General features: G+C 36.9%; 1 non-coding gene across 1 annotated transcript; it reads right to left on the bottom strand.

Annotated features, from left to right (window-relative positions):
* Positions 1-11,071: 11,071 nt before the first annotated feature.
* On the bottom strand, positions 11,072-11,180 carry LOC141636601 (small nucleolar RNA R71). The gene has a single exon (XR_012541206.1). It is a non-coding gene; the product is annotated as a small nucleolar RNA R71 (small nucleolar RNA).
* Between the last annotated feature and the right edge of the window lie 1,104 nt (positions 11,181-12,284).

The following is a 12,284-nucleotide window of genomic DNA, read 5'->3' as shown; positions in this document are numbered from 1 at the left end:
CATTCCCGACACCAACTTATGCCCAACTGGTAACTAAAATAACCCGATTAGTCATTTGACCCAACTTCCCAAAATAGAAAGTTACTAAAGTAGAATTTCTTAGAATGGAAACTTCCCCGATATAGTAACCTTTTCATTTTAACAAATCCGTCTCAAAATCCCGCTTCTAGTTAATTAATTATTATTTTATTTTAATTAACTCGGAACTAAATCAAATGATAATTAAAGGATTAAACGTCATATGCGATTTTAATAAAAACCCAAATCGATTATTTGAATAACTCAACACCCGACTCAAACCCGTCTTTAAATATTTTAATACACTCGGGAATTAATTAAATAAATTATTAGATGACTCGGGATTAAATTAATTAATTAAGAATACGATTCATTACAAATTGTAACGATTTAAATATGAAAAACCCGCTTCGAAAACAGAAACAACTCGATATAAACACGTCCCCTTCACACACGCACACACACCACCACAGGCCACCTCACCACCGCGACAACCACCTGACCCAACACCCACTCGACCCCACCAAAGCAAACACCCCCACTGGGGTCGACCCTCGCCGGCGAGGTGAACCACGGCCGTCTTTTGGCCTGGTTCACAGCCGCGCCTTCCCAAACACCTCTCGTTCCCAACCTGCCACCACCGCAACTTTCCCCAAAACACTATTCTATCACCGTCATTTTGTTCGCCGCCAACCCACGCCCACATACACCGCAGCACCACCTTGTCGACCTCCCCCTAGTCGACGTTGGCACCACCCAAACTTACCCATCTAAAACTCGCTTTGAAAACGCATCTTAAACCCGTTTTACCACCCCTGCCGCCGCCTTTTACCGTCATTATCACCGCTCAAAACCACCCTAACCACCACCACTCCACTCGTCCCTTACCACCCACTACCCTTACCCCGACATCAACCACTCATATCCCCTCCCTAAGACACGACACTACAACCAACAACCCACGACATTCATATAAAAACAGAGGAAGGAATTGCTCTTACCATTTTTCTGCCACCACCACGGCCACCACAGCCACCTAAGAACGTCGACGACCACCACTAGCCCTTCCTTGATGCACGGTCAACACTCACGCTCTCTCTCTCTCTCGTTTTGCGTGAGGCTTGAGATTGGATCGAAAAAGGAGGAGGCGTGAGGGAGGCGGGTTGAGGGAAGGATTAGGGTAGTGTTTAGGTTAATTAGGTTTAGGGTTAGGTAATTAGGCTAAATGGGCTTAGGGTTTAATTGGGCGGACAGTTATTGGGCGACTCACATGTGACACTCACATTTCGAATTATATATAAAACCGACTCAATTAACTTAGCTCGATACGACGCGAGTTAAATAAAGTAACTTAACATAATTATCGACTCAACAATTTACCCGACTTAATTAGTAATATAATATGATAAAATGTATAATAAATAATATTATATGATATCCATTTAATTTATTATATAAAACCCATTTAATTTATATAAAATACGGGGTATTACAATACTAAGTAAAATTACATAATTCAAAAATTACATAAAATAAAATTATGACAATCATAAATAAAATGCAGCATTATAATATGTATGAACATGCCCAATTTTATGCTAAATCGCCTTTAAGTAGCCAACATCGTATATTTAACGGTTTTTACGGATTTACGTGATTCAACCTTTTAAAATCACAATAAAATACATAAATTCATATTTATGCATAAGTTAATTACCCTAACCTCTTAGGACTCAAAATTAGTCTCCACTAACTATTTGACCATAATTAACTCATATTTCTAAAAATGTTCATTAATGGACCTAAAATTATAAAAAAAAAATGCTATAAACTTCATATAAATCACAAAAATCCAAATAAATTTGAAATTTGAAATTTAAACTTATGAACATTCTGGAAAAATACCATGACACTCATAATATTCAAAAACTTAGGTTAAAATTTCTTAAAATTATCGGAAAAACTATGTTGCGGTTTATTGGATTTATCAATAAAAATCACAAAAACATGAGAAAAATTATATTCATCAACTTTTCAATTTTAGATCTGAATAAGATAATAAAATGCAACATGTGACGTTTTTCCTTAGTCATAGAGTGTGTTTTAGCAATTATTCACTAATTAAGTCACTATTTATGCTATTTTTCATCAAAAATTCATAAACCATGCATGAAGACTTCAATATAGCCTATTATTTTACACACATCTTTTAAAATTGCATGTGACAACATACTAAATTTCTATGACCAGATTCGAAATTTATCTCATATTAACCTATTTTTCTTCTAAATCCGATTTTAAACATGAAAAATCCATATTTCGAGCATAAGAACTCCAAAATTTTGAAAATTTACAGGTCATCTCAAAATAATATACTCCCTCCTATCCACCCTTTTTTCCCCTTTGATGTGGGCACGGAAATTAAGGGTGGGGAGTATAATATTGATAAATATATGAGTGGGGTTTGGTAATTGGAGAGAGGTATGAATAATTATGATTAAATATTAATAAAGGAGATGAGTGGGGTTTGGTTATTGGAGAGAGGTAGGAATAATTAGAATTAAATATTAATAAAGTATATAGTGGGGTTTGATGAGTGGAAAGAGGTAAGAGTATAATATTAATAAAAACTTTCTCAAAAAGGAAAGGGGAAGAAAACCTGAATAATCCGTTTTAGGAAATAGGGAAGAAAAGAGTGGATAGGAGGGAGTATTTGATAACATATCCAAAAATCACTGGAAAATTCGAAGTTTAGCTAAGTTTAGTCCGAAAATGACATTTTAATCATAAAATCACATTTTTAATGCCATTATTTTATAAGATGAACAATAAAAATCCATAAATTAACCAAAATATCCTAAAAACATATTAGAACCAGAAACTTTAACATGCATAATTTATTTCGTGATATATCATAATAACACAAATTTACAAGTTTTATATGTTAATCGTATAACTCGGAAAAACTATAACCGATTTGCATGCAAACAACCAAGGCTCTTGATACCGCTTGTTAGAAATCTAGATCTCTATACTCAACATATTCATATATGTTATAATTTTAATTTAGTCATAAAATTAAAAGGTGATCTTATTCATGCAAACTACAAAATAAATAAAGAAGAAATCATCATCTCACATTGATATTTCGGTTTATATGGGAACAAGAGAGTTCTCCTACTCTCTTGTTCTTGAGCTTTCCTTAGTGGATGAACAAGGATTCAAGAAGAGAATCCCTCCCAAAAGTATTATACCCAAGATAACAACTTAATAAAATTAATATCATTATTACTAGAATAATACTAATTTTGTATTAAAATTGACCCAAAAATATTATTGGACTCTCTATTATTTCGGTTTAGAGAGAAGGAAGAATTTTATCTTTCTAAAACTCTAATTTTAGATGAATAATGAATGAATAAAATTAAAATGTTTTAGGTAGTGAATATTAGGTAAAATGAGGAGAAATACCCATGGTTTTCTCCTCTCAAAAACCGGGTGGAATGGGGAAGGGAAGAGGGCCAGTGCATGAACAAAGTGTTCTTCACAATGACCACTAGGTTTGCATGGCTAGTTTCTAGGTAAATCATTACGCTTACCACTAACATAATTAACCTAATATTTTCCTAATCCTCCCATTATTTCGGTTTACATGGATAAAATGGACTCCATTTTATCTTTGTCAAATTGTCAATTTGTTATATGTCACATGTCATATGTCACATAAAATTGTTATGTATTTTTAACATATTAAAAATCAACGCATTAATAAAAATACGTCATATACAAAAATCGACTTAGTAATTCATAATTACTTGTACCAAAATATTTTACCAAATATAAATCACAACATCTTGTATTTACAATAAATTATTCATTCAAATGCAATTGTTTCTTTAAACAATAATTTCATCCAAGTAATAAAACAATTCGATTACTTAGACCGTATCTTATTTAATCAAATTACAATGAGACACGTAAATATTACTTCCAAAATCGTCCGTCAATTTTAAGTAATTTAATTGGCCCGTATCGTCATACGATCAATTAAATGATCAATTAAGAGTGTTACCCTTTAGGTATGACCTAAGGGGATCAACTGGTCACTACCGTCTCACGACAGTAATGTCAAACTCTAGTCAGCCAATCATTACTGATATGTGTGGACCAGTTGACAGTAAAATATTACTTCCCAATTGTATTCTTTAAAATGAGATTTAAACATGTGATCATTATGATCAACAGTTGTGATCGCATTATTGTCGGAGGACACATATTCCAACAGGTTTGGGTCCCAGAGCCGAATCGATTAGATTGTACAACACCTACAAGTCGACTTAATCCTCCCTACTCAACTATATGCATGGTCTATTGGTTTATGTCTTACAAGTCTCATTGAAAAGGTAAGTGATGGGTAAAAAATGCAAGGATTCATAGGCTCGCATTTCATCAAACATAACATGTGCATAAGTTGAGATCACAACAAGCAAGCAAATAAATTATGAAAACATATTAAATTAAGCATGAATCATCTCCCATGTTGGTTTCCCCTAATTACCCATTAACCCTAGTTAAGGAAACTACTCACTCATTATCAAGTTTAACATGTTAACAAGGTTGTCAATCATATTAACAAAGCAAAACATGATGAATAAATGAAGATGATTAACAATAATTAAAAAGGGATTAAGAGAGTTATACCTAATGATGATTCCAAAATAATAATGCAAAGAATAATAGAAGTACTTGATGATTGATGGAAGGTTGTCAATCTCCCAATAAACCCAAATAATCTTCAATTACCCAAAATAAAAGATGAACAAAAGAGAAATTAAGGAAATGAGATTTGTATTAATATTTGATTAGAAGTTGATTACAAGATTAAAGAGAGATTAGAATAGTATAAACTACACTAAATATTGATAAGAAGAACATGATAATCTAATTAGACTAATGGGGTATTTATAATGGGAATTAGGTGCACAAATTAGGGTTACTAAGGGCTTAAATGACGATTAAGTCCTTGAGGAATCGCTCCTCTCAAGAAAAGATGCGGGTCTCCTTTTAGCTAGTCTTCCAAAAATATGCGCATCTCAAATGAAGAAAGAAGAGGGCGTGCCCCTCTGGAGTACAATCCGAGCGTCCAAGGGTCGGGACGGGCGGATTCGGGAGCTGCTGGACGGGTGGCCTGGTGGTAAGGACGAGCGTCTTGGGGAGCTGTTGGACGGGCGTCTCGATGGTTGGGACGAGCGGATTCTGGCTCAGCTTCCTTTTCTTATTTTCTTCTTTTCTGCTTCCAACAATCCTCTGGGATTTTGTCGGGGATGCAAAGATCTTCTTCATCATTGCCCATCTACTACATTATGTACAAAGGCCTTCTAGTCTTGTCTTCTCTTTGATGCTTGGTCATTAGATTCGATCAATTTAGCTCTATTTTGCCATGAAAATGCAAGGTTTGCACTCCTCTCCTACCAAGGAAACAAAACCTCAAAGAATATGCAAAACAAAGGACTAAAGATAGTAAATGACCCAAATATGCACTAAAAAGCATAGGAACGAGGCTAATTCGGGGACTAAATATGCTCAAATATTGATCACATCAAATATCCCCAAACCGAACCTTTGCTCGTCCCGAGTAAAGAGGTGACAAAACTAGGACCCTTTTTTAAACTATCCTACTAATATAGCCGATATGAGACAATTAGCGGGTCTCACTCCGCCCCTTCAGCTCACAACAAGACAGCCATGAGGTAGGATGTCTTCTTGCAAGGCAAGGTGGGTCTTGCCAAAATGGCGACACATCCAATCATTAAAGCACACAAAATCAAGTAATGGATGCATCTACAAAAAGAATATCCACTTTCCATATCTAAGTGGCAGAAATTATCTAAAGGGGAAGCAATTCAAGGGTACACACTTCTTCATAGATATGGTTTCTTTAAACTACTAAGTCTAGAAGGATACCAATAAATCACCTCCAAGTTGTGTCAAGCTAGGGTACCTTTGTCCTCAATCGTTAAATGATTTTGTCAAGAATAGACTCCCTATGGTGTTAGAAACACTGGAGGATCGTGGAATTCTCCTTCTTGCCTAGACAAGAAGAAGGGTCGTCCCCTCCCTACCATGCACAAAAATGGATACGATGGATAAAGTGATCAATAGTGATTGAGTTTCATTTGGGAGTTTGCTTTTGTTGTTGTTTTTCCCCTCAATTTCTTGTGGCATTTGACATTTGAGAACATTTTCTTTTTGCCATTTCTTTTGATTTTTGGCATTTCAATACTTGACAACTTTTCAACTTTTTGTATTTTCTTTTGAACATTTTCAAAGTCACCCCAATTAGTAACGAGGGTGCCTTATATTTTAAGCATAGGAGTTTTTATTTTTGTTACTCCTCTTTTCTTTTGATGCAATTTGCAAACTTTTTGACTTTTCATTTCATTTCTTGAACTCAACTTGAATAATTTTTGTGCCCATTCCCTTTGATGACAAAACATTTGGTAGAACATGGATGAATGATGGTTGCATGGTTTCAAGGGTCACCTTAGAATAAACGGTAGCCAAGGAGTTATCACACCACAAGGTACTCTTGACTAGGCCTTAATCCATGGGTCAAAGGATACTAGCATGACACATCCTAGGGTGTTTTACAAGTATTCTAACAAGCAAAGTCTTAAGAAGAAAAAGCATCTACTAGGGCCTATATACACTTGTCAAGCTTCCCAATAGACGGTTTCACAAAATATTTTCCTAAATGCAACTATATGCCATGATGCAACTAACATATATACAACCTAATGCATATGATTCTACCAACTAGTATGCCAAATAATCTAAATGCAAGTCCTAAATTCACATTATTTATACCGCATCAATCAAAATAAAGCCACATAGTCATTAACATAAAGAGGAAAAAGGAGATTGGAAAGATCATACCATGCGGTCTTCTATATCCTCATGTCTCGGATGTGGCGTAGTCGATCAAGGATGAACAAACACAATATATACAAAACAATATATACAAAACTATACTACAAAGGAAATGAACTTGTTTTTAGATTTTCAATTTTTCAATTTTTTTGGATTTTTCGAAATTTTTTTGATTTTTTTGGATTTTGAAGAAAAGTCAAGTTAGAATTTCCCATCCCCACACTAGTATGGGCATTGTCCTCAATGGCCAATACGATAGGAAATTATGCAATGAATATGCATGATTTCTAAACTAAATGCAAACTATACTAAGCTACACTACATGATGCATGTGTTTTTGTTATGGCGGAGAGCATAATTTAAATTAGCTCCCAATGCATATGCATGGACTTCCCCAAACCAAAATAGACATTTATTCTAACGTCATGAATTTCGGGGGAGTTTATGCACATGGAATGCAATGCATGAAACTAAAGATTGTCATTTTGGATTTTACAAGTTGGGAACAAAGATAAAGAACACCTTAATGAAGCCAAGGTGTTAGTCCTCTAATGTTGCTAGGACTCCACAAAATAAATGATCAAAACAAATATGGTATAATAAATTAAGAAAACATCAAATTCTTATCATGAAAGTTAAAGAGAGATGGGATAAGGGGAACTTCACTTAAGCCTTGATGGGTGCCTCTTGCCCGCTCCATCAAGCTATGAAGAGATCTCTAGAGATCGCCATCATCCTCCTCTAAGTCACTATCCCAAGCCTCTTTGAATGCGTCACTTGCATTGAAGTCCATGAACTCATCTCCCTCGCTATTGAGCTCCACCATATCTCCACCACAAGATTTATCACTCCCTTTGGCTTCTTGCCCATTTTCTCCTTCATTGGCCCTTGCCGAGTTTGGGAAGAGAATGTCCATTTGGGCTCAAGAGGGAAACATTCCCTCCTCGCTAACCTTCCCTTGTTGAACCAAATGGTGGAATTGTGGGTATAGAGCATAGTAGCTATCCACGGCGGCTTCATATTGACGGAGATGCATGTCTTGGAGAATTCCCGTCATAAAATCGTCTTGGGGAAGGATGAAGGGGTTAAGGTGATTGTATGGTTGGTATTGAAAAGGGTAGGGAGGTATCTTGATCTTTTCATTTTGTTGTTGTGGCTCATTTTGTTGTTGTTGGGTTTGTGGCGGTGCTTGATTTGCTTGGTTCGGGTTTGTGGGGATGAGGTATGACGGGATTGGGGATAGAAGACCCCTCCTTGGTGAGATTCTCAGTAAACCGTTCATTGGCAAGTAGATAGGATTTCTCCCTTTTGTTATCCATTTGATTTTCTTTTCAAAACCCTCGTGGGTTATCCAATGATGTTGCACAAGGATTAGCTCCTCATTTATCCTTGTATTTCGCGGAAGGGGAATGTACTCATTGTTCTCATTAAACTTTGGATTGAAGTGTTTTGCGAGTCTTGTAATGAGTCCTCCATTGACGATATGCTTCATCCCATCGTCGTCCCCATTTCGAAACTTAGCCCATTTCTCAAGGAGTACAAGTGGTGCATTAAAATGATATCCACTTCTTCCTTAGATCTTAAGATATGATTCCATGAATACGAGATCAAGCTCATTCACAATTGCTAGGTCTCGGCGTGCAAGAATAGTTCCGGATAAGAACTGGTAAGTGAGCCTTAGAATAGGGTTTTGGATGTTAAATGCTAAACATTCCTTGATATACAAAAAATATCCACCGGTCATGGCTCTCCACAATGGTGCCACACTATACTTCTTAGGTTTTGATGTTCGGGTAGGCGAAACATCCAAACCGAGTATATTTGTAAACTCAACAAGAGTCATCATCCTTGTTACATTCTCCAATCTAAACTCTATGCAAATTGTTTTGTTCAAAGTTGTGATCTTTAAGAAACTTAAGACCTCAAGAACAAGAGGTCGGTAGGTTTGCTCATGTAAGTGAAACAAGGTAGAAAGACCAAACAACTCAAAAAGGGCTTCCGTTTGATGGTATATTCCAAGCTTTCTTAATATTTCATGGCATAGAAATTTGGTAGGAAGAATATTCTTACCAAGTAATCGGTGAAAGACAAGCCTTTGAACATCGTTCACGAACTCAATGTTGGAAAAATCGTCAACCTTGGTGAGATCCACAATCTCTTCATGTTCCCTCCTTAGAGTGTTGATGTGAGAAGTAGATGAGCTTCCTCTAACTCTTGGTCTTCTTCTTTCCCTAAATGAAGATCCTCTTGGTCCAATTCTTTGATTGTAGAATTGGAATTTGATTTGTTGAAATATGGATGATACGTGCATATTCTATACACTTTATCTGTGGTTTTGGCACGTATTTCCATGCATAATTGGTAGCTTTAGGCTGCTATTTCTTCCGAAACGGTTTACTTTGCATTTTCTATGATTTATTGTAGGAATGCATGGAAGTAGGCTAAATCAAGCCAAGTTCGTCCTCCGGAAGCAAGTTCAAGGAAGCCAAGAGGAAGGAGAGTTCATTCACTCACCTTGGGATGCGTGCAAGGAGTGAAGAGTTGTTTGGAAGCATCAAGGAGCCTTTGCACAAGCATTTTTGTCGATCGACTAAGCCTTTCATCGATCGACCACCGGAGCTCGACGAAGCTATGTTTCGCATGTACGGTCGATCGATCGGCCGTCTTTGACGATCGATCGACCTGATTTCAAGCTGATGTTTAATTTTCCGTGTTAGACTTTTAAAAGCCCAACTTGTAATTAACTTTGGGTATCTTTTTATCAGTAGAACGCAGCAACTTTTAGGTTATGTTATTCATTCTGGAAAAAACTTAGTTTTCAGATCTAGCTTGAGACGGAAACCTTTGATTGGAATGCTTTGTTCTTGATATTCAATTAGTAAGCCTTTTATGCAATTCTTCTTTCTCTTATTTTTGCTTATTAATTTAATTCTTGTTTCATCAATTAATTTGATAATTGAATTTCTCTTCTTTGTTCTAGTTAGATTCCATCATGTTGAATTTGTCCTTATTTGTTAATTTCGCAATTAGTGTAGTCTTGATTATGCGTAGGTGATTCCTTTGATTGGGAATTAGGTGAGCCATGGTATAAAATTAGGATTGTTGTGTAGCATGAGTTCTTCCATATTGGTCTTGTTATCTTTTGATGGATTCTTTGCTAGGTCGAAAGATTGGTAATTTGATTTATCGCTAGATTTAGAATTTCTCTTGAGTGAAAACTTTGATAAATTCTAGGGAATTATTGGACCGTGAGGTTATTTGAGCTTTGATCGAAAGACTAGCTTATTTTCCCTGAGACCGTATTATGAGATCTCTCCGCTTGACCGACTTTGTTATTTGCCATGGTGAACCGAAATTCCCGATCCTCTTTTTTTATCTTGTTAATAATATTCATTTTAGCAATTAGCCGATTAATCAATCGATTTCAAAACCCCAATTTATCGTTACTTTTTAGATGAAAAATAGCAAACAAAATCAACCTTGTCTCTCTCGTGGTTCGACCCTTACTATCACTAGCTATAGTTTTAGTTTGGAAATATAAATTTAATTTTGGTACTAAACGACGGTATCAAATTTTTTGCGCCGTTTCGGGGAGACGGTGTAATTTGTTTTGCTTTATTTTAGTTTATTTTCCTTGTCTCAAGGAACTTTTGTTCCTTGAGGCCGTTGCTTACCTTTGCTTCTAGTTTTGCTTTTGCACGATTAGAGGACAGTTTTTGAGAGGAAGACTTGAGTACTCTCATTTTGGAAGTTATGGCTACGATATATGATAATTTTCAGCCAAAGGAGCACCACCTTCCAAAGGGGCAACAATTACCTACCCCTTCTACCGGTAAATTCGAGTTTCGTTCCTCTTATATTGATTTAGTGGAACGGAATCGGTTTTGGTCCGCAGGATGAAGACCCCCGAAACATATGGAAATTTTCACGGACTATTTTTGTTCAATACCTATACCGGAGGGGGTAACTCAAGATGAAGTAAAGGGGTTCATGTTCTTATACTCCTTGAAGGAATCGGCGCGAGATTGGTATCGCTACCTCGATAGAGTAGCATTTGGAGTCACCGATTGGACATCTTTAGCACTAGCCTTCTACAAGAAGTACTTCCCGCTTTCGAAGACTGATGCCTTGAAGAGTAAAATCACGAGTTTCCAGCAAGGAGCCGACGAAGATTTTTGTGAAGCATGGGGATGTTTCAAAAGTTTGGTCCGAGCTGTCCCTCATCATGGTTTCCAGCAATGGTATCTTTGCAATCTATTTTACAATGCTTTATATGATGATTACAAAGTCATTTTGGATGCAGCTGCTAATGGTAGGTTCCAAAATAATACCGGTCAAAGTAAATGTTGGAACACCATTGAGGAGATGGCAGTCCATAAAGTTGAGTTTGGAAGTTCACGTGGTAAGTCACGAAGGCAAAGTGAAGACATGACTGCTGTTGTGTCACTTATAACTTCCATTTCTACCCGTCTCGAGAAACTCGAGACTTCTGAAGCTTCCAAGGGGAAAGTCGAAGTTCCTATTCAAAACTCAGATGAGATCGAGAAGTTAAGAGAGATGGTCCAACTCCTTTTGGTTCAAGTGGCGAATATGGAAGCAAAAGGGATTGAGTCCTCACGAATTTTGTGAAACAATTGGAGAATATGGAGGCTAAGCAAGCCGCTAATTCTTCAATTAAATGTGAAGGGCCGGTTGAGACGATCAATGCCATCAATCTCAGAAGTGGCCTTTCTTATGAAAGTCCCGACAAGCCAAAGGAAGACTCGGGAAATGATGAAGAAGCTCGTTTGAATTCGATGCAAAAAAGTCTCAATGCTGCATCAGGTCGTCGATCGATGCATTCCCGATCGATCGATCAATCAGACAAAATAGTTTCGGTCGAAACTATTCACACCTAGCACATCCAATCGATCGACCAACATACTCGGTCGATCGATCGAGATACCGATGACGATAATTCGGGACAGAACTGTTCACGCCCGGCTACTTGGTCGATCGACCACCCATACCGATCGATCGATTGGATCTCGAGCAGGATACAAACCGTCAACTAGTTTGCATGATTCGTCACTCATTAATGATTTGACGGGGGTTTTAAACCTACGGAAGCGAAGGTTACCGATCCTACGGCCGATGTTGCGATCCGTATCCGGAGCGTTTGAAGGCTACCAAGCTGGAGCGTAAGTTTGGTAAGTTTCGGAGATGGTCCGAATCTCGAGGTAACGGTGTTTTTTCGATTTAATTTTGGTACCCTCTTACGCTAAATTTATGAAAGATATTTTGAATCGTAAGAGAAATTTTCGTGATGATGGTAATGTTGCGTTTGTGGAGGAATG

The sequence above is a fragment of the Silene latifolia genome, chromosome Y, assembly GCF_048544455.1.
Source record: "Silene latifolia isolate original U9 population chromosome Y, ASM4854445v1, whole genome shotgun sequence".
In the NCBI taxonomy this organism is placed as follows: domain Eukaryota; kingdom Viridiplantae; phylum Streptophyta; class Magnoliopsida; order Caryophyllales; family Caryophyllaceae; genus Silene; species Silene latifolia.
This window is presented reverse-complemented; position numbering and strand designations above follow the sequence as displayed.